Source organism: Pseudophryne corroboree, chromosome 4 (genome assembly GCF_028390025.1).
Source record: "Pseudophryne corroboree isolate aPseCor3 chromosome 4, aPseCor3.hap2, whole genome shotgun sequence".
Taxonomy (NCBI): Eukaryota; Metazoa; Chordata; class Amphibia; order Anura; family Myobatrachidae; genus Pseudophryne; species Pseudophryne corroboree.
In genome coordinates this window covers 53,989,326-54,013,864 of record NC_086447.1, presented here as the reverse complement: position 1 = coordinate 54,013,864, position 24,539 = coordinate 53,989,326, and the positions used below count along the sequence as shown (strand labels likewise).

At 49.5% G+C, this 24,539-nt stretch overlaps 1 protein-coding gene across 1 annotated transcript in view; it reads left to right on the top strand.

Moving 5' to 3' along the window:
* Window positions 1-24,539, top strand: part of LOC134908857 (uncharacterized) — a 340,940-nt gene that overhangs the window by 186,996 nt on the left and 129,405 nt on the right. The window lies entirely within an intron of this gene.

The window sequence follows — 24,539 nt, the reverse complement described above, 5'->3', positions numbered from 1 at the left end:
ACAGAGTATATCAGGAGATGAGTGATGTGTCAGTGAGGACAGGGCTGCATGTGACAGGGGCAGTGACATGATGTGAGGAGGGGAATGGAGGCAGCAGGAAGCCACAGACTGAGAGTTATGTAGTGGGAGGAGCAGGGTCCCCAGCAGCACAGCGTATATCAGGAGATGAGGGATGTGACTGTGTGAGGACAGGGCTGCATGTGACAGGGACAGTGACATGATGTGAGGAGGGGAATGGAGGCAGCCGGAAGACAGACTGAGAGTTATATAGTGGGAGGAGCAGGGTCCCCCAGCAGCACAGAGTATATCAGGAATGAGTGATGGGTCAGTGAGGACAAGGCTGCATGTGACAGGGACAGTGACATGATGTGAGGAGGGGAATGGAGGTAGCAGGAAGACACAGACTGAGAGTTATATAGTGGGAAGAGCAGGGTCCCCAGCAGCACAGAGTATATCAGGAGATGAGTGATGTGTCAGTGAGGACAGGGCTGCATGTGACAGGGGCAGCTTCAGGATGTGTAGAGGATAATTGAGACACCAGAACATACTGAGATTGTCACAGTGGACAGAGGAAAGACTCCCAGCAGGTTAAAGTCATACTGACAATTATGAGGTTGATGTGCCTGTTTGTACGAATCAAATAAATTCAACTTGATATGCCTTCATTCTTAAGAAGCCATTTTCTATAGGGCATTCTACCCACTGGACATCCCCTCTTTAATAGGACATGTAGGCAGTACAATAGCTAGGATCTCACACAGTGGCGGAACTAGCGAGCGGTGGGCCCAGGTGCGACAAAATGCTTTGCCCCCCCCCCCCCCCCCATCCCATCCAAGTACACCCCCTCACCCCTGGAGAGGATCTGGTGAGGGGGACCTGCTCAGGGCCAGAGAAATGGATACCTTGCAACAGTGCCGTAACTAGACATTTTAGCACTGTGTGCAAGAAACGGCATCGGAGCCCCGCCCCTGCATGCAAAACAATACATAGTGGCGTGGCTTCGTGGGGAAGGGGTGTGGCCACAAAATAATACCAATTCATAAAACGGTGCACAGTAGTCTCCATTATTCAAATTACGCCGCACAGTAGCACCACTAGACCAGATAGAGACCCTTTTACACCTTATGGCGGACAGATTCCTCTTTTTACACATTATGGCAGACAGCATCCCCTTTTTACACATTACGGCAGACAGCGTCCCCCTTTTTACACATTACGGCAGACAGCGTGCACTTTTCTCTAACGTCCTAGTGGATGCTGGGGACTCCGTCAGGACCATGGGGATTAGCGGCTCCGCAGGAGACAGGGCACAAAAATAAAGCTTTAGGATCAGGTGGTGTGCACTGGCTCCTCCCCCTATGACCCTCCTCCAAGCCTCAGTTAGGTTTTTGTGCCCGTCCGAGCAGGGTGCAATCTAGGTGGCTCTCCTAAAGAGCTGCTTAGAAAAAGTTTTTAGGTTTTTTATTTTCAGTGAGTCCTGCTGGCAACAGGCTCACTGCATCGAGGGACTTAGGGGAGAGAAGTCAACTCACCTGCGTGCAGGATGGATTGGCTTCTTAGGCTACTGGACACCATTAGCTCCAGAGGGATCAAACACAGGCCCAGCCATGGAGTCCGGTCCCGGAGCCGCGCCGCCGACCCCCCTTGCAGATGCCGAAGATGGAAGAGGTCCAGAAGCAGGCTGCAGAAGACTTTTCAGTCTTCCTGAGGTAGCGCACAGCACTGCAGCTGTGCGCCATTGTTGTCAGCACACTTCACACAGCGGTCACGGAGGGTGCAGGGCGCTGGGGGGGCGCCCTGGGCAGCAATGTATAATACCTTTTTATGGCTAAAAAATACATCACATATAGCCCTTGAGGCTATATGGATGTATTTAACCCCTGCCAGATCTCACAAACTCCGGAGAAGAGCCCGCCGAAATAGGGGGCGGGGCTTATTCTCCTCAGCACACAGCGCCATTTTCCTGCTCAGCTCCGCTGTGAGGAAGGCTCCCAGGACTCTCCCCTGCACTGCACTACAGAAACAGGGTAAAACAGAGAGGGGGGGCACTTTTTTTGGCGATATTACTATATTTAAGCTGCTATAAGGATACAACACTTCTATAGGGTTGTTCCCATATATATTATAGCGCTTGGGTGTGTGCTGGCAAACTCTCCCTCTGTCTCCCCAAAGGGCTAGTGGGGTCCTGTCTTCAATAGAGCATTCCCTGTGTGTCTGCTGTGTGTCGGTACGTGTGTGTCGACATGTATGAGGACGATGTTGGTGTGGAGGCAGAGCAATTGCCGGTAATGGTGATGTCACCCCCCAGGGAGTCGACACCGGAATGGATGGCTTTGTTTATGGAATTACGTGATAATGTCAGCACATTACAAAAATCAGTTGACGACATGAGACGGTCGGAAAACCAGTTAGTACCTGCCCAGGCGTCTCAGACACCGTCAGGGGCTGTAAAACGCCCTTTACCTCAGTCGGTCGACACAGACCCAGACACGGACACTGAATCTAGTGTCGACGGTGAAGAAACAAACGTATTTTCCAGTAGGGCCACACGTTATATGATCACGGCAATGAAGGAGGCTTTGCATATCTCTGATACTACAAGTACCACAAAAAGGGGTATTATGTGGGGGGTGAAAAAACTACCTGTAGTTTTTCCTGAATCAGAGGAATTGAATGATGTATGTGATGAAGCGTGGGTTAACCCAGATAGAAAAGTGCTAATTTCAAAAAAGTTATTGGCATTATACCCTTTCCCGCCAGAGGTTAGGGCGCGCTGGGAAACACCCCCTAAGGTGGATAAGGCGCTCACACGCTTATCAAAACAAGTGGCGTTACCGTCTCCTGATACGGCCGCCCTCAAGGATCCAGCTGATAGGAGGCTGGAAACTACCCTAAAAAGTATATACACACATACTGGTGTTATACTGCGACCAGCCATCGCCTCAGCCTGGATGTGCAGTGCTGGGGTGGTCTGGTCGGATTCCCTGACTGAAAATATTGATACCCTGGATAGGGACAGTATTTTACAGACTTTAGAGCAATTAAAGGATGCTTTTCTTTATATGCAAGATGCTCAGAGGGATATTTGCACTCTGGCATCGAGAGTAAGTGCGATGTCCATATCTGCCAGAAGAAGTTTATGGACACGACAGTGGTCAGGTGATGCGGATTCCAAACGGCATATGGAAGTATTGCCGTATAAAGGGGAGGAATTATTTGGCGTCGGTCTATCGGATTTGGTGGCCACGGCAACTGCCGGGAAATCCACCTTTTTACCTCAGACCCCCTCCCAACAGAAAAAGACACCGTCTTTTCAGCCGCAGTCCTTTCGGTCCTATAAGAAGCGGGCAAAAGGACAGTCATGTCTGCCCCGAGGCAGAGGAAAGGGTAAGAGAGGGCAGCAAGCAGCTCCTTCCCAGGAACAGAAGCCCTCCGCGGGTTCTGCAAAGCCCTCAGCATGACGCTGGGGCTTTACAAGCGGACTCAGGAACGGTGGGGGGTCGACTCAAGAATTTCAGCGCGCAGTGGGCTTGCTCACAGGTGGACCCCTGGATCCTGCAGGTAGTATCTCAGGGTTACAGGTTGGAATTCGAGAAGTCTCCCCCTCGCCGGTTCCTAAAGTCTGCTTTGCCAACGTCTCCCTCAGACAGGGCGACGGTATTGGAAGCCATTCACAAGCTGTTTTCTCAGCAGGTGATAGTCAAGGTACCCCTCCTACAACAGGAAAAGGGGTATTACTCCACGCTATTTGTGGTACCGAAGCCGGACGGCTCGGTAAGACCTATTCTAAATCTGAAATCTTTGAACCTGTACATACAAAAATTCAAGTTCAAGATGGAATCACTCAGAGCAGTGATAGCGAATCTGGAAGAAGGGGACTTTATGGTGTCCCTGGACATAAAAGATGCTTACCTGCATGTCCCAATTTGCCCTTCACATCAAGGGTACCTCAGGTTCGTGGTGCAAAACTGTCATTATCAGTTTCAGACGCTGCCGTTTGGATTGTCCACGGCACCTCGGGTCTTTACCAAGGTAATGGCCGAAATGATGATTCTTCTGCGAAGAAGAGGCGTATTAATTATCCCTTACTTGGACGATCTCCTGATAAGGGCAAGGTCCAGAGAACAGCTGGAGGACGGAGTAGCACTAACCCAAGTAGTGCTGCAACAACACGGGTGGATTCTGAATTTTCCAAAATCTCAGTTGACCCCGACAACACGTCTGCTGTTCCTGGGAATGATTCTGGACACGGTTCAGAAAAAGGTGTTTCTTCCGGAGGAGAAAGCCAAGGAGTTATCCGAACTTGTCAGGAACCTCCTAAAACCAGGAAAAGTGTCTGTGCATCAATGCACAAGAGTCCTGGGAAAGATGGTGGCTTCTTACGAAGCAATCCCATTCGGCAGATTCCACGCACGAACTTTTCAGTGGGATCTGCTGGACAAATGGTCCGGATCGCATCTGCAGATGCATCAGCGGATAACCTTATCACCACGGACAAGGGTGTCTCTTCTGTGGTAGTTGCAGAGTGCTCATCTGTTAGAAGGCCGCAGATTCGGCATACAGGACTGGGTCCTGGTGACCACGGATGCCAGTCTGAGAGGCTGGGGAGCGGTCACACAGGGAAGAAACTTCCAGGGAGTATGGTCAAGCCTGGAGATGTCTCTTCACATAAATATACTGGAGCTAAGAGCGATTTACAATGCTCTAAGCCTGGCAAAACCCCTGCTTCAGGGTCAGCCGGTGTTGATCCAGTCGGACAACATCACGGCAGTCGCCTACGTAAACAGACAGGGCGGCACAAGAAGCAGGAGAGCAATGGCAGAAGCTGCAAGGATTCTTCGCTGGGCGGAAGATCATGTGATAGCACTGTCAGCAGTGTTCATTCCGGGAGTGGACAACTGGGAAGCAGACTTCCTCAGCAGACACGATCTACACCCGGGAGAGTGGGGACTTCATCCAGAAGTCTTCCACATGATTGTGAACCGTTGGGAAAAACCAAAGGTGGATATGATGGCGTCTCGCCTCAACAAAAAACTGGACAGGTATTGCGCCAGGTCAAGAGACCCTCAGGCAATAGCTGTGGACGCTCTGGTAACACCGTGGGTGTTCCAGTCAGTGTATGTGTTTCCTCCTCTGCCTCTCATACCCAAAGTACTGAGAATTATACGGCAAAGGGGAGTAAGAACGATACTCGTGGCTCCGGATTGGCCAAGAAGAACTTGGTACCCGGAACTTCAGGAGATGCTCACGGAAAATCCGTGGCCTCTACCTCTAAGACGGGACCTGATTCAGCAGGGACCGTGTCTATTCCAAGACTTACCGCGGCTGCGTTTGACGGCGTGACGGTTGAACGCCGAATTCTAAGGGAAAAAGGCATTCCAGAAGAGGTCATTCCTACACTGGTTAAAGCCAGGAAGGAGGTGACTGCACAACATTATCACCGCATTTGGAGAAAATATGTTGCGTGGTGTGAGGCCAGGAAGGCCCCCACGGAGGAATTTCAATTGGGTCGATTCCTACATTTCCTGAAAACAGGATTGTCTATGGGCCTCAAGTTGGGGTCCATTAAGGTTCAAATTTCGGCCCTGTCGATTTTCTTCCAGAAAGAATTGGCTTCAGTTCCTGAAGTCCAGACTTTTGTAAAAGGAGTACTACATATACAGCCCCCGGTTGTGCCCCCAGTGGCTCCGTGGGACCTTAATGTAGTTTTGGATTTTCTCAAATCCCATTGGTTTGAGCCACTCAAATCGGCGGATTTGAAATATCTTACATGGAAAGTAACCATGCTACTGGCCCTGGCTTCAGCCAGGAGAGTGTCAGAATTGGCGGCTTTATCGTATAAAAGCCCATATCTGATTTTCCATTCGGACAGGGCAGAACTGCGGACGCGTCCTCATTTTCTGCCTAAGGTGGTGTCAGCGTTTCACCTGAACCAGCCTATTGTGGTGCCTGCGGCTACTAGCGATTTGGAGGATTCCAAGTTGCTGGACATTGTCAGGGCATTGAAAATATATATTTCAAGGACGGCTGGAGTCAGAAAATCTGACTCGCTGTTTATACTGTATGCACCCAACAAGCTGGGTGCTCCTGCTTCTAAGCAGACGATTGCTCGTTGGATTTGTAGCACAATTCAACTTGCACATTCTGTGGCAGGCCTGCCACAGCCTAAATCTGTCAAGGCCCATTCCACAAGGAAGGTGGGCTCATCCTGGGCGGCTGCCCGAGGGGTCTGGGCATTACAACTCTGCCGAGCAGCTACGTGGTCGGGGGAGAACACGTTTGTAAAATTCTACAAATTTGATACCCTGGCTAAAGAGGACCTGGAGTTCTCTCATTCGGTGCTGCAGAGTCATCCGCACTCTCCCGCCCGTTTGGGAGCTTTGGTATAATCCCCATGGTCCTGACGGAGTCCCCAGCATCCACTAGGACGTTAGAGAAAATAAGATTTTACTTACCGATAAACCTATTTCTCGTAGTCCGTAGTGGATGCTGGGCGCCCATCCCAAGTGCGGATTGTCTGCAATACTTGTACATAGTTATTGTTACAAAAAAATCGGGTTGTTCTTGTTGTGAGCCGTCTGTTCAGAGGCTCCTACGTTGTCATACTGTTAACTGGGTTCAGATCACAAGTTGTACGGTGTGATTGGTGTGGCTGGTATGAGTCTTACCCGGGATTCAAAATCCTTCCTTATTGTGTACGCTCGTCCGGGCACAGTATCCTAACTGAGGCTTGGAGGAGGGTCATAGGGGGAGGAGCCAGTGCACACCACCTGATCCTAAAGCTTTATTTTTGTGCCCTGTCTCCTGCGGAGCCGCTAATCCCCATGGTCCTGACGGAGTCCCCAGCATCCACTACGGACTACGAGAAATAGATTTATCGGTAAGTAAAATCTTATTTTTACACATAACGGCAGACAGCGTCCCCTTTTTACACATAACGGCAGACAGCGTGCCCTTGTTACACATAGCGGCAGACAGCGTACACTTTTTACACATAACAGCAGACAGCGTGCCCTTGTTAAACATAGCGGCAGACAGTGTACACTTTTTACACATAACGGCAGACAGCGTGCCCTTGTTAAACATAGCGGCAGACAGCGTACACTTTTTACACATAACGGCAGACAGCGTGCCCTTGTTACACATTACGGCAGACAGCATCCCCCTTTTTACACATTACGGCAGCAGATTCCCCCTTTTTACACATTGCGGCAGGCAGATTCCCCCTTTTTACACATTACGGCAGGCAGATTCCCCATTTTTACACATTGCGGCAGGCAGATTCCCCATTTTTACACATTGCGGCAGATTCCCCATTTTTACACATTGCGGCAGGCAGTCGAAAGAAAGAAAGAAAGAAAGAAAGAAAGAAAGAAAGAATTATACTTACCCTCTCCGCTGGCTCAGGCTCCTCGGTGCAGCTTCTGACGATTCCCGGGCAGTAGAGAAGGAGGAGGAGGGAGGTGGAGGAGGGAGCCGCAGCAGCGCTGTGTCATTGGTGGAGGCACTGCTGTTGCTGCCCCTCTGCTTCACTATAGGCTGTTCTCGGAAGACAGCCTATAGTGAAGCAGAGGGGCAGCAGCTGCGCCTCCACCAGTAACAAAGCGCTGCTGCGGCTCCCTCCTCCACCTCCCTCCTCCTCCTTCCCCCCCGTACTGCTGCGCTCCTCTCCTCTCCGGGCGGCTGTGTGCTGCGGGCAGCGGTTGCCCGCAGCACACAGCGGCATGTAATGAGTCAGTTTGACTCATTACATGCTTTGGGCCCCTGGACAGAGGCGGGCCCCAGTGCAACGCACTGGTTGCACTAGCGGTAGTTCCGCCTCTGATCTCACACACTTCAGGCTTTTATCAACATCTCAGAATGCTGCTGCCTATTGTCCAAGACATGATTACAGAGCTCGAGTCTCTAGGATTCTGCACATTACTTTCTAGAAATGCAGCAAACGCATTGCTTCCCTGCCTGCCACTGTGTGCCCGTGTCTCCCGCTGTCAGGTCATCTACAAAGTGCAAAGCGTCTACGCTGTAGCGCGAACCCAGCTCTGGACCCGCAGAGCACCTGAATTTCCACCATGCGCCTGGGCTTTACAAGCACAATGTCCACATTGCAGAGTATGAGGTGTGCACAGCCTGAGGGGGGTATTCTGTGCAAAGTGCAGAGTTGTGTGGAGCAGACCAGGAACCAGATTTTCTTTTAAGAAAAACATTTAAAAAAAGTATATTTTTTAGCGGCTAGCCTTTAATGTGTAAAGGAGAACACACCCATTCACACTCAGCAAGACAGCTTACAGGAGCATTGCTCCATTTTAGAGCTTGTGGTCTTCAGCTCTCATCCTATACTTTTATTGGGAGGGTTTGGATGGACCACGGTGTAAAATAATCTGAAACACTTCCTAAATTACTTCATTTAAAAGAGAAGTGAATGTAATTTATGAATTCACTAGGAAAAAGTGAGTTACTCTGTGCCTCTCAGAGCCCAGAAAACCATAATTACAGCCCTTTTTATGATTGCAGTCTCCTAGGTAACATAACTTATCCACACAGATAAGCAATAAGCAAACACCTAAATATTTAAATATTGTGACAAGTTCGCTGGAATAGTGGTGGAAGGTAGGTATATTTGCCCCAGGTTTCTTATCTATGTGTTTTTAAACCCCAGGAATATTGTGTTGGTTCTGCTGAGAGCTTTTGGCAAGAACTGGATTAGGGACCTGGGGTTGGATGTGAGAAGAGAGGGCGGGTTCTCCATCCATTTAGGTCCAGTTTGGGTCTTTGAGCTTTTAGCCTCACAGAAAGCTATTTACGGCTTTCAGCTGTATGTGTGTGTTAGAAAGGTTCAGCCTGATCAATGCTCTCTCACACTGCTTGGGGAAAAGGAGAGACTATGGGATCTCTGTGATAGATACCTGCTTTTGAAATCCAGTGTGCTGTGCCTGATAAAAAAATTCTTGTTTTTTTTTTTTTTTTTTTGTGAGTTAGGATTATTTCCTGATAGTTTTCGGAGATGTATTGCGGATATCACTAATATTATTTGAGGTGCATTTTGCGTGGGCCTATTCTATGTTTGACATGTCTATAATTGGCCCTAATTTTGCATGCACTGTACCAGATATGGAACGACCGCCACTTCTATTGTTCTGGGATTTGAAAAACATGGATTATAATTTAGGTGCATTCCTCCCGAGTAATGCCACATTTTGTACTGTTGATGTGGGTTTAGGTGTTGCTTTGTAGATTAGTGAAATCTTCTCTCCCGCTAGGTTTTCCCCCTTCACCTCTTGCTGAGTGAGTGGTGGAAGTTACTGTGTAGTTTGTCAGCTAATAGGTTCATGATTTACAGCTTCGGAAGATTTGTGTTATGAATAAACACATAAAAGCAAAGCGATTTGTTCTAAATCACCAGCTGCAGATCTCCATGAGTTCCAAGTGGCTTTCTCCACTTCAAAGACAGCTCTCTTACCGCTACCTAATCCCTCAGACCGCACCGATTAGACTTAGCCAGACTCCTCACTTTCACATGTCGTTTGGCAGGAGCCTTGGAGCTCGCTAACCGCTGAAATGTCCCTAGGAGGAGACAGGTCTTCAGAAGACAGAACCTCGCTGCTGCTAGATAGGTTTCCTGAAAGCAATGCTAAGTACAGTGATTTATCATGTTGGATTGCTATAAGTTAATACATATGTACTGTAGGAATACAATGTAAGCCATATGGACAGGCTGAATACATTACTGCCTTTGGCTATTGCAATTTAATCTAATATCAACCTATTATGGCTGTAGGGAAGCTTGGTAGGAATTTATGATGCTGAAAGTCGTTCTCTCTAGACGCAGTTTAACTCTTCCCGTAATACACTGCTCAACGCCATGTGGTCTACACAACTATTCACAAAGCCATGTGTTCTACACAACTATTCACAATGCCATGTGTTCTACACAACTATTCACAATGCCATGTGTTCTACACAACTATTCACAAAGCCATGTGTTCTACACAACTATTCACAAAGCCATGTGTTCTACACAACTTTTCCCAACGCCATGTGTTCTACATAACTATTAACAATGCCATGTGTTCCACACAACTATTCACAACGTCATGTGTTATACACAACTATTCACAAAGTCATGTGTTCTACACAACTATTCACAACGCCATGTGTTCTACACGACTATTCACAACGCCATGTGTTCTACACGACTATTCATAGCGCCATGTGTTCTACACAACTATTCACATCATGTGTTCTACACAACTATTCACAACGTCATGTGTTCTACACAACTATTCACAACGTCATGTGTTCTACACAACTATTCACAACGTCATGTGTTCTACACAACTATTCACAACTCCATGTGTTCTACACAACTATTCACAACGTCATGTGTCCTACACAACTATTCACAAAGTCATGTGTTCTACACAACTATTCACAATGCCATATGTTCTACACAACTATTCACAACGTCATGTGTTCTGTTCTACAGAACTATTCACAACGTCATGTGTCCTACACAACTATTCACAAAGTCATGTGTTCTACACAACTATTCACAGCGCCATGTGTTCTACACAAATATTCACAATGCCATGTGTTCTACACAATTATTCACAATGCCATGTGTTCTACACAATTATTCACAACTAGGTGCTTCATCGCGACCTACGGGCGCTCTTCACACCGTCGCAAGGAGCTACGCCCCCTTAACCCTTGCATGCCTTTCTGGGGTTTAATATTTGTATTATATGGAGTATTACCTGCATTCCTTTGTTAGTGGTTAAATATTGCACAATGAAAGGGCGTGCGATGGTGAAGGAGGCGCAGCCCCTTGCGACGGCGTGAACAGCACCTGCAGGGCACGATGTACAGAATGTAGCGGGTGCGGGGGGGACTGCGGATGGTGTCTGTAGATGCTGCGGGTGGAGGGGAGGCAGAAGTGGGGGTGGGGCCCGGATGGGGAAGGTTCGGGAGGTGCTGCGCGTGGGGGAGGGGCAGAGGAGTGGGGGATGCAGATGGGGGAGGGGTCCGGAAGCACTGCAGGTGGGGGAGGGGCAGGGGTGCCACGGGTGGGAGAGGGGCAGGTGTGGGGATGTTGTGGATGGGTGAAGGGTTCCGGAGGTGCTGTGGGATGGGAAGGGACGGGAGTGCCGGGGGTTGGGTAGGGGACCGCAGGCACCATGGGTAGGGTAGGGGCAGGTACGGGTGTTGCGGCGGATAGGAAAGGAGGTCCGGAGGTGCTGCAGGTGGTGGAGGGGCTGGTGCGGGGGTGCCATTGGTGGGGGAGGGGTGGGGGAGGGGGGGACCGCTGATGGAGGAGGGTGTCTGCAGATGCTGCGGATGGAGGGGGGCAGGTGTGGGGGGAGACATATAAGGGGGGTGAATGGTGGAAGGGGCCTGGAGGTGCTGTGGGTGGTGAAGGGGTGGAGGAGTGGGAGCCACGGGTGGTGTAGGGGGTCTGGAGGCACAGCATGTGGGGGAGGGGTGGAGTGCCGCATGTGGTGGAGGGGAAGGAGCGGAGGTGTGGTGCATTGGGGAGAGGTCTGGAGGCGCTGCGGGTACTGTACATGCCATAAAAGGTAGTTGGAGGGTATGCAGTAACAGGGCCAGGACAGGGGTGACAGGGTCAGTACAGGGTTGACGGGGCCAGGACAGGGGTGACAGGGTCAGAACAGGGGTGACGGTGCCAGGACAGGGGTGACAGGGCCAGGACAGGGGTGACAGGGCCAGGACAGGGGTGACAGGGCCAGGACAGGGGTGACAGGGCCAGGACAGAAATGATAGGGACAGGATAGGGGTGACAGGGCCAGGGTAGGGGCGGCAGGACCAGGACAGGGGTGACGGGGCCAGTATAGGGTTGACAGGGCAAGCACAGGGGTGACAGGGCCAGGATAGGGGTAACAGGGCCAGCATAAGGGTGACAGGGCCAGGATAAGGGTGAAAGGGCCAGGATAAGGGTGAAAGGGCCAGGATAAGGGTGGCAGGGCAAGGCCAGGGGTGACAGGGACATGACAGAACACAGGGCACGGGAGAGATTGGTATTAGGGACAAAACAGTGGTGACAGACAGATGTGTCTTACCGGAGTCACTGCTGCTGGCTGCTGCTGTTCCACTCCAACCTGTTGGGATCTGCTGCTACTGGAGACTTGGCATGGCTGACTCTCTCAGGCTGGAGTCCTGCTTTCTCTGCCCATCCGCATCCCTCCCCCCCTCCTCGGTCACACACCGCAGACCTCGCGCAGCTGCCGGGCACTGTGGTAAGGTGAGACTGGAAATGACTGGTTAGCCCCCTGGAGATGCTGCAGCTGGAGGGAGGAGGGGGTCATAGCATGCACGTGGCGCGGACCTCACGGCTTCCGGGCACTGTGGTAAGGGGAGACTGGGAGTGACTGGTTAGCTCCCAGGAGACGCTGCGGCTGGAGGGAGGAGTGGGTCAGAGCCTGCAAGCAGCTCGGATTTCTGCAGTGCTACCCGCCAGCTAAAGTGTGTGAATGAGCTGGGCGCACTCCACTGCGGGTGGCAGCGCTGCAGCTAGCGGTGGGGTTGCCGGGGCTGGAGATAACAGAGGCAGTATGGAACCTGCACAGCGGCAGGTGCCCCACAAAACTGCAGCTAAGAAGCGTGGAGTGTGCCAGAAAGTGACGCTCCTCTGCACCAGAGAGACCCTGCTGAGTATGCCGATGTGGGGGGTCAAGCACACAGTGAGCCGGTGCCCGTCTGTCTGTATGACATACCCCTCACACAACCCCATACCTCCCAAATGTCCCGATTTTCGCGGGACAGTCCCATTTTTTGGGGTCTGTCCCGCTGTCCCACCCGCGGGTCGCAGTATCCGGCGGTGGGGGGGGGGGGGGGGGGCAGTTGGAAAGCTCCTGTACTCGCTGTTCTGCTTAGCAGAGCAGCGGTGAATAGTGGAGACAGAGGGAGAGGGGGCATCAGGGGGTACGGATTAATGGGGGGGTTCCAGCAGCAGAGCCGGATTAAGGGGGGGGGGGGGGGCAGGGGATACGTACCGTTGGCCCCACAGTTTTAGGGGGCCCCCCGGCTGGAGTAGCTCTGTCCCAGCTCAGAAGCTCCCCCCCCCGTCCTGCCAGCAACAGCGGCAGCATTGTGCTACAGTCAGCACACGCTGCTGCATATTGGCAGGTCTGTGGTGTTGCAGGGAGGCAGCAGTCTCCCTGCTTTCTTCTGCCTGTGCGGGTGTGTACGGGGGAGCGACCACCCCTTCTGGATTTAGCCCTAGCTGAGGGGCCAAAATCCCATTAAAAAAATAAATATCGGAATTTGCATAAGGGGGCGTGGCCGCGCGGTCCGCGATTAGGCCACGCCCCCAACCCACAGCAGGCACAGCAATGAGATAGGGCTCCACTGTATCAAGTGCCCTGGGCCCCCAGGACTCATAATCAGCCCCTGGGAGCATGCCAGCAGCTCACAGAGCGCTGGGCATGCTCCCTCACTGACGAAAACGGGGGCCCTCCCGTGAAGCCACGCCCCCTTTTCGCCGAGTGTGTGTCCCTCCTTCTGCCTGGAGAAAGCTCCTGCAGAAAGCTGGGAGGTCTGCACCCCTGCCTGTGCCATGCCCAATGCCCATGCTATCTGCTTCTGCTCCTAGTCTCCTGTAGATTTGGCCAGATCTCTGTGACTCATTTGAATAACTCCGCCCACTGTTGTGACTCCGCCCAGCGTTAGCAAATGAATCACAAGGTCACAGAATAGGGCTATTATATAGGAGATGTCATGTGTTTTACACAACTATTCACAATGCCATGTGTTCTACACAACTATTCACAGCGCCATGTGTTCTACACAACTATTCACAACGCCATGTGTTCTACACGACTAATCACAACGCCATGTGTTCTACTATTCAATACTCCTTTACCAAGAATGCACAGTAGTGACCCTTACCACAACTCTAACTCCTAACCAAGTGCACAAGACATGTAACCCATACTCACTCCCTAACCCAGTGCACAAGACATGTAACCCATACTCACTCCCTAACCCAGTGCACAAGACATCTAACCCATACTCAATCCCTAACCCAGTGCACAAGACATCTAACCCATACTCACTCCCTAACCCAATGTACAAGATATCTAACCCATACTCACTCCCTAACCAAGTGCACAAGACATCTAACCCATACTCAATCCCTAACCCAGTGCACAAGACATCTAACCCATACTCACTCCCTAACCCAATGCACAAGACATCTAACCCATACTCAATCCCTAACCCAATGCACAAGACATCTAACCCATACTCACTCCCTAACCCAATGCACAAGACATCTAACCCATACTCACTCCCTAACCCAGTGCACAGGACATCTAACCCATACTCATTCCCTAACCCAGTGCACAAGACATCTAACCCATACTCACTCCCTATCCAAATGCACAAGACCTCTAATCATACTCACTCCCTAACCCAATGCACAAGACATCTAACCCATACTCACTCCCTTACCCAATGCACAAGACATCTAATCATACTCACTCCCTAACCCAGTGCACAAGACATCGAACCCATACTCATTCCCTAACCCAATGCACAAGACATCTAACCCACACTCACTCCCTAACCCAATGCACAAGACATCTAACCCATACTCACTCCCTAACCCAATGCACAGGACATCTAACACATACTCACTCCCTAACCCAATGCACAAGACATCTAACCCATACTCACTCCCTAACCCAATGCACAGGACATCTAACCCATACTCATTCCCTAACCCAGTGCACAAGACATCTAACCTATACTCACTCCCTATCCAAATGCACAAGACCTCTAATCATACTCACTCCCTTACCCAATGCACAAGACATCTAACCCACACTCACTCCCTAACCCAATGCACAAGACATCTAACCCATACTCATTCCCTAACCCAGTGCACAAGACATCTAACCTATACTCACTCCCTATCCAAATGCACAAGACATCTAATCATACTCACTACCATACTCTCCTATGATTAAGCTCATGCGAAACGGTCGTTAGGAGACAGCTCACACGCAGTGTGTCTGTCAAATAGCATTTTTTAAATGTTCAGTCACTGCATATAGAAATATCCATTGTTTAATATAAATGTTCCTTATATATTGTAAGTTGTGACACAAGCTTGTAGCGTACTGCAAAGCCGCAGCTGCAGCCGAGGCGGGACATACACCCGGCGGCCTCGCACTGACGGATATCATCAGCAGTGCGTGTGACCTGTTAGACGGGAAGCGGTGGTCAGCGGCCGTAGCGGGACACTCACCCGGCGGCCCGCACTGACGGATACCACTATTGGTGACCGCACCCTGGGTAACGGGAAGCGGGGGTGAGCGGCTGCACGGCAGTACAGCTTGCGGTTCTAGCAAGCTGTGCTCTAGACGGCTCCCTATCACACTATATATAAGCTGGAAATTGGGTGCATGTTATAATACAATACATCTCCATATAAAGATATATCTATCTACTTTATTGTATTAGCATTGTCTAACAAGATTTATAAATGGGAGATGTGAAAGGTATTATAAACAGGTAGCCGCTACACCTCTGTATTATCTAACACACCTGTCTACACTAGGAACTTAACCTGAGTAATAAACACTAATAATCGTGTGGGACATAGTGTTATTACCCTGAAAGGGAATGCTATGTGGACCCCTGACCATATGTGTGGAACTGCAGGCACAAGCTACGACCAGCAGGTATAAGCTGGGTCACGTAATAGAAGGATAATATTTTAGCTCTGCCCAAAACAGTATATGATATAACATATTACCTATAATATATCATCGCCACGACCAGCAGGTATTAGCTGGGGTATGTAAGAGAAGGACAATATATTAGCTCTGTCCAAATACCATACGATATAGTGCATTTATAACATACTATTCTAGTGGGCGAGGTGTAAGATCTAGGTGCTAACACGGATATACATCTTAATTTGGATGTGGGAGTATAAGCCACAATCGGGGGGCACAAATCATCTATTAGCATAGTGCTTGTTATAGAAAATAAACTGGCAATATTCCTGAACAATTGGCAGGGAACACATTTGTCCTTTGAATGTATTTAACATGAACTAAGATCAATAATACAGGCAGGCAAAAATAGCATGTGTAGTCTGTCAACTTAGTAGTGTCATATGGTACGACTATCTTCAGTCTCATCACATTAACATTCCATCTGTATTGAAATGTTTAATCGGATGAACTATAAGTAAAGTACAATACAGTAGAAAATATTATCAAGAAATAGAAATTGAATAATAGGGGGCTATAAAGGATTATTCTGTAAAACAGACAGCTATAATAAAGGACTTATTACAGGTATCACACAGGGCATGAGTGCCTGATTATAAAACTTGGAAAAGAGTGGTGCGCACACTCCCAAGAATAAGAGATTGTCAACTAAGAATGGCAATCTAGTCCTTTACAGCTCTCACAGTAGCACTTACAAAGGATACATTTGTTTCCAATAGGATGGTAAAGAAATGATTTCTGTAACAAAAATGGACACATTCTAAACACTTGAGAGAGTGAAAAATTAAAGGCAGCAGTGACTGAATTTTTAGCTTCATTTCACATTTTGTTTATTATTTTTGCACTGGTTTTCACTTGCACAATATTTTCGCAGATGTTTTAAGATAATAAAATAAAAGTTATATTTTAACATTAGTGGTCAAATATCATTCAGATATTTGACTTTAAGTATAGGGGCCCTCATTCCGAGTCGTTCGCTCGGTATATTTCATCGCATCGCAGTGAAATTCCGCTTAGTACGCATGTGCAATATTCGCACTGCGACTGCGCCAAGTAATTTAACAATGAAGATAGTTTTTTTACTCACGGCTTTTTCTTTGCTCCGGCGATCGTAATGTGATTGACAGGAAATGGGTGTTACTGGGCGGAAACACGGCGTTTCAGGGGCGTGTGGTTAAAAACGCTACCGTTTCCGGAAAAAACGCAGGAGTGGCCGGAGAAACGGAGGAGTGTCTGGGCGAACGCTGGGTGTGTTTATGACGTCAAACCAGGAACGACAAGCACTGAACTGATCGCAGATGCCGAGTAAGTCTGAAGCTACTCTGAAACTGCTAAGTAGTTTGTAATCGCAATATTGCGAATACATCGGTCGCAATTTTAAGAAGCTAAGATTCACTCCCAGTAGGCGGCGGCTTATCGTGTGTAACTCTGCTAAAATCGCCTTGCGAGCGATCAACTCGGAATGAGGGCCAGTGTCACAAAGTCCGAGTGTGCCCATAATAGGGAATACTTCCTTCTTCTGGTTTCTACATATGTATAATTTATTCCCAGGAGCACCTCCCATAGAATATAAGTGATAGATAAACAATAAGATTTAATATATGGGAAAGGACCGTATGTGACTTACTGAATAATCATTGTCTAATACATATATAGGTCTGTGCGACCCCCCTTTTTCTTTTCTTTTTTCTTTTTTCTACCCATACTCACTACCTAACCCAGTGCACAAGACATCGAACCCACACTCACTCCCTAACCCAATGCACAAGATATCTAACCCATACTCACTCCCTAACCCAATGCACAAGAAAACTAACCCATACTCACTCCTTAACCCAGTACACAAGATATCTAACTCATACTCACTCCTTAACCCAGTACACAAGACATCTAATCATACTCACTCCCTAACCCAGTGCACAAGACATCTAACCCATACTCATTCCATAACCCAATGCACAAGACATCTAACCCACACTCACTCCCTAACCCAATGCACAAGATATCTAACTTATACTCACTCCCTAACCCAGTGCACAAGAAAACTAACCCATACTCACTCCTTAACCCAGTACACAAGATATCTAACTCAGACTCACTCCTTAACCCAGTACACAAGATATCTAACCCATACTCACTCCCGAATCTAATGCAAAAGAACTCTAATCATATTTACTCCCTAACCCAATGCACAAGACATCTAACCCATACTCACTCCCTAACCCAGTGCACAAGCATCTATCCTACACTCACTCCCTAACCCAATACACAAGACATCTAACCCACACTCACTCCCTAACCTAGTGAACAAATAATGTGACCCATACTCACTCCCTAACCCTGTACACAAAACATGTAACCCATACTCACTCCCTAACCCAATACATAAGACCTCTAATCATACACACTCCCTTACCCAATACAACTAACCTATACTCACTCCCTAACCCAGTGCACAAGACATCTAACCCATACTCACTCCTTAACCCAATGCACAAGACATCTAACCCACACTCACTCCCTAACTCAGTGAACAAGACATCTAACCCACACTCACTCCCTAACCCAGTGAGCAGGACATCTAACACATACTCACTCCCTAACCCAGTGCACAAGTCATCTAATCCACACTCACTGCCTATCCTAATGCACAAAACATCTAATCCATACTCATTCCTTAACCCAGTGCACAAGACATCTAACCTAAACACACTCCCTAACCCAATGCACAAATCATCTTGAGGCCCTAGGCAATTGCCCAGTGTTCCTATACGTTAAGATGGCCCTGGATCCGATCCCCAATGCACAAGACATCAAACTCATACTTACTCCCTAACCCAGTGCACAAGACATCTAACCCATACTCACTCCCTAACCCAATGCACAAGACATCTAACCCATACTCACTGCCTAACCCAATGCACAAGGCATCTACCCCAAACTCATTTCCAAACCCAGTGCACAAGACATCTAACCCATACTCACTCCCTAACCCAATACATAAGACCTCTAATCATACTCACTCCCTTACCCAATACACAAGACAATTAACCTATACTCACTCCCTAACCCAGTGCACAAGACATCTAACCCATACTCACTCCTTAACCCAATGCACAAGACATCTAACACACACTCACTCCCTAACCCAGTGAACAAGACATCTAACCCATACTCACTCCCTAACCCAGTGCACAAGACATCTAACCCATACTCACTCCTTAACCCAATGCACAAGACATCTAACCCATACTCACTCCCTAACCCAGTGCACTGTCACTGACCTGGGTTGGGAGTGTTGAGAACTCGGGAGTTCTTCCGATGATCGGGAAGAGGAACCACAGCTGGGCCGGAGCAGGGATGGCCGGATGTAGGTTTTCCTCATGCAGAACTTAACCATTGTAACCGACGTGTAATGCTAAAGAATTAGTTGTAGCCAAGGCTTGGGGGCGATGCTGAAGCACACAGAAGAATGAAGAACTTGTGAGCGATGTTGAAGAAATGAATGAGGATTTGAGAACGATGTTGAAGCACACAGCAGAATGAAGAACTTGTGAACGATGCTGAAGAAATGAATGAAGATTTGAGAACGATGTTGAAACACACAGAAGAATGAAGAACTTGTGAACGATGCTGAAGAAATTAATGAAGATTTGAGAACGATGTTGAAACACACAGAAGAATGAAGAACTTGTGAGCGATGTTGAAGAAATGAATGAAGATTTGGGAACGATGTTGAAGCACACAGCAGAATGAAGAACTTGTGAGTGATGCTGAAGAAATAAATGAGGATTTGAGATTCAGTGTAACTCTGGAAGTATGGGAGGCGTTCCACTTAGGGATACCCTGTAATACTGGAAGCACAGGAGATGTCCCTCTGAGAGATGCACTGTAACGCTGGTGACGCAGAGAATGTCTCACTGAGTGATACACTGTAACGCTGGTAGCACAGGGAATGTTCCACTGAGTGATACACTGTAACGCTGGTAGCACAGGGAATGTCCCAGTGAGTGATACACTGTAACGCTGGTAGCACAGGGAATGTCCCACTGAGTGATACACTGTAACGCTGGTAGCACAGTGATTGTTTCACTGAGTGATACACTGTAACGCTGGTAGCACAGGGAATGTCCCACTGAAAGATACTCTGCAACGCTGGTAGCACAGGGAATGTTCCACTGAGTGATACACTGTAATGCTGGTAGCACAGGGAATGTTCCACTGAAAGATACTCTGCAACGCTGGTAGCACAGGGAATGTCCCACTGAAAGATACTCTGCAAAGCTGGAACACAGGAGACGTTCAGCTTGGGAACTCGCTGAACGCTGCTAGCACTGGTGATCATTGGAAAGACGATACTCAGGTGCCGGGGCTCTGTACGGCGTCTGCCTTTGAACTTCCCGCCCTCTCCCGATTGGCGGAAGGGGCCGATGACGTCACCCGCTCACCACACTCTCGTGGACACCGGGCGCAATGGCGGAGCCCACACCCCGGGAACCCGCCGGAGGCAGCGCCAGCAAGACGCGACGACCCGGAGCCCACCGGGGGCGACGACCGCCGGGAGACCCAGCTCACCCGGAGCGGTAAGCGCGGCAGCCGCAGCGCCGAGAGTGTGACATGCACAAGTCATCTAATCCACACTCACTGCCTATCCTAATGCACAAGACATCTAATCCATACTCACTCCTTAACCCAGTGCACAAGACATCTAACCCAAACACACTCCCTAACGCAATGCACAAATCCTCTTGAGGCCCTAGGCAATTGCCCAGTGTTCCTATACGTTAAGATGGCCCTGGATCCGATCCCCAATGCACAAGACATCTAACTCATACTTACTCCCTAACCCAGTGCACAAGACATCTAACCCATACTCACTCCCTAACCCAATGCACAAGACATCTAACCCATACTCACTCCCTAACCCAATGCACAAGGCATCTACCCCACACTCATTCCCTAACCCAGTGCACAAGACATCTAACCCATACTCACTCTTTAATCTAATGCACCATAACCCATACTCACTCCCTAACCCAATGCACAAGACATCTAACCCATACTTACTCCCTAACCCAATGCACACGACATCTAACCCATACTCACTCCGTAACCCAGTGCACAAGTCATCTAATCCATACTCACTCCTTAACCCAATGCACAAGACATCTAACCCAAACTCACTCCGTAACCCAGTGCACAAGTCATCTAATCCATACTCACTCCTTAACCCAATGCAAAAGTCATCATGAGGCCCTAGGCAATTGCCCATTGTGGCTATACGATAAGATGGCCCTGGGTCTCGTCCCCAATGCACAAAAATAGGATTTTGGTTACCTACCGGTAAATCCTTTTCTCGTAGTCCGTAGAGGATGCTGGGGTCCATATTAGTACCATGGGGTGTAGACGGGTCCACCAGGAGCCATTGGCACTTTAAGAGTTTAATAGTGTGGGCTGGCTCCTCCCTCTATGCCCCTCCTACCAGACTCAGTCTAGAAACTGTGCCCGAGGAGACGACATACTTCGAGAGAAGGAATTACACAGATAGTGGCGAGATTCATACCAGCTCACACAACAGGCAAATCCGGCTAACATACTGGAACAACTCAGCAACAGCTGAAACAGTAAATAATGCAGAACTTACCTAGGAACCAGGCAGTACTGAACTATAAAACCAGTGCAGGAAAACACAGCGCGGGTGCCCAGCATCCTCTACGGACTAGGAGAAAAGGATTTACCGGTAGGTAACCAAAATCCTATTTTCTCTAACGTCCTAGAGGATGCTGGGGTCCATATTAGTACCATGGGGATGTACCAAAGCTCCCAGTACGGGAGGGAGAGCGCGGAGGCTCCTGCAACACTGCTTGACCAAACTTGAGGTCATCAGAGGCCAAAGTATCGAACTTGTAAAACTTGGCAAACGTGTTCGACCCAGACCAAGTAGCTGCTCGGCAGAGTTGTACAGCCGAGACACCCCGCTGTCAGCGTCCGGAGTCTTACCGGTACGCTGGGGCCACGGGGCTGGCTTCCTTGGTGATGTGCGGGCAGCGGCGGAGGTGGGCTGCTGTGACGGATCCGTGTGCAGCAGTAGCGGCGGTGAGGGGGTCCGCTCGTGGCGGCGGGACGCCGGTACAGCGGGTCGCTCTTGCTGACCCGTTGCTAGGAGACCAGGGGCAGTGAGCAATGTGGCTTTGCAAAAAGGTCTGCATTACTGGGCGCCGCCATATTGGAGACCAAGTTTTAAGCATAGTTCCTGTTTCTTCCAGCCAATCCAGGGGAAGCTCTCCCTATAAAAGGGGGCTGGTTTAGGACAGGGATGCCAGTGCTTCAAGTTACAACCCTGTTGTAGGTGCTTTAGCCTGTGCTCCCAGGATCCTTGTCGTATTCTGGTTACTCCTGCTCCTGCTTGGTCGGTTCTCTGTTGCTGCTGCAGCTCTGCCGTTTCTAGCCTGCTACTGCCTGTGGAAGCGCTCCTGGAAAACCCGGTCCAGTAAGACTCTTTGGGCACAGTCGGCCCCGGGTCTTCTGCCTCGTCTTTCAAGCCACACTCCGCAGATCTCCTTCACCAGCCACGCCTTTGTACCGCCGACCACAGCCTGCAGATTATCTTCAGCCTCGTTTTCCAAACCACAGTCCACAGTCCTTGTCTCCAACCACCATCCACAGTTCCACAGTTCATCATCTACAGTCTCGTCTCTCAAATCACAGTCCACAGTCCTTCGCCTCCAGCCACGTCTTTAACCATTGTGCTCCAGCCTCTGTTCTCAGCCCTGTGCATAATAAATACTTTCCATTGACTCTCAAACCCCGCCTACGTTCTTCATTGCTCCGTGTCCCATGCGAAGGAACTATATCCAGCCCCCTCATCTGGTTCATTCACAGCCTGCTACCTCCTCGGGCAAACCCCAGCTGCCGCATCCTCAAACTCTGCTAGACGTGACAGCCGCCCAGGAAGAGCCCACTTTACGAGTAGAGTGGGCCTTTACAGATTTTGGACACGGCAATCCTGCCGTGGAATAAGCATGTTGGATAGTGAACCTGATCCAGCGTGAAATCGACTGCTTAGAAGCAGGACACCCAATTTTCTTGGGATCATAGAAGACAAACAGAGAGTCACTTTTCCTATGACGAGCCGTCCTCTTCACATAAATCTTCAAAGTCCTCAATACATCCAAGGCCTTTGAAGCATTTGAGGAGTCAGTAGCCACTGGCACCACAATAGGTTGGTTGATATGGAAAGCCGATACAACCTTAGGCAGGAACTGTGGACGAGTCCTAAGTTCCGCCCTGTCTTCATGGAAGATCAGATAGGGGCTTTTACAAGATAAAGCCCCCAATTCCGACATGCATCGTGCAGAAGCCAAGGCCAACAAAGTGACCGCCTTCCACGTGAGAAACTTGAGATCAGCCTCCTGTAGAGGCTCAAACCAAGCAGACTGCAGGAACTGCAACACCACATCAAGATCCCAGGGTGCCGTTGGCGCCACAAAGGGAGGTTGGATGTGCAGAACCCCTTTCTCAGGGAGGACAGCCAATTGTTTTTGGAAGAAGATGGACAAAGCAGATATCTGGACCTAGATGGAGCCCAATCTCAGGCCCATATCCACCCCTGCTTGCAGGAAAAGGAGAAAACGTCCAAGTTCAAACTCCACCGCAGGAAACTTCTTGTACTCACACCAAGAAACATATTTTTTCCAAATGCGATGGTAATGTTTAGATGTTACCCCCTTCCTAGCCTGTATCAGGGTAGGAATGACCTCACTCGGGATACCCTTCCGAGCTAAGATCTGGCGTTCAACCGCCATGCCGTCAAACATAGCCGTGGTAAGTCTTGATAAGCGAACGGCCCTTGCAGTAGCAGATCCTTCTGAAGAGGTAACGGCCTTGGATCTTCCAGCAGAAGATCCAGTAGATCCACGTACCAACCCCTCCTTGGCCAGTCCGGAGCAATGAGGATTGCCAGAACCTTTGTTCTTCTTACCAGTTGAAGAACTTTTGGTATCAGAGGAAGTGGAGGAAACACATACACTGACGTGAACACCCATGGTGTTACCAGTGCGTCCACCGCCACTGCCTGTGGGTCTCTCGACCTGGTACAGTACCTCCGCAGCTTCTTGTTGAGGCAGGAAGCTATTATGTCTATGTGAGGAACCCCCCACCAACCAGTTACCTCCTCGAACACCTCAGGATGGAGGCCCCACTCTCCTGGATGGAGATCGTTTCTGCTGAGGAAGTCTGCTTCCCAGTTGTCTACACCCGGAATGAAGATTGCCGACATCGCCACCGCGTGCCTTTCTGCCCAGAGGAGGATTTTTGACACCACTGACATGGCAGCTCTGCTCTTCGTTCCGCCTTGTCGGTTTATGTAGGCCACTGTGGTCACGTTGTCCGACTGCACCTGAACAGCCCGATCCTGTAGCTGGTGTGCTGCTTGCAGAAGGCCATTGTACATGGCTCTTAGCTCAAGAATGTTTATCGGGAGTATGGATTCTTGATCCGACCACCGTCCTTGGAAGGTTTCCCCCTGAGCGACTGCTCCCCAACCTCTTAGACTTGCATCCGTGGTTAGAAGGATCCAATCCTAAACTCCGAACCTTCGGCCTTCCAGAAGGTGAGGCAGTTGTATCCACCAGAGGAGCGAAATCCTGGCTTTCAGAGACAGACGGGTGCTCTGGTGCATGTGTAGGTGAGATCCCGACCACTGGTCCAAGGATCGAGCATGAAACCTTCCGTATTGTAGAGCCTCGTAGGAGGCAACCATCTTCCCCAGAAGGCGGATGC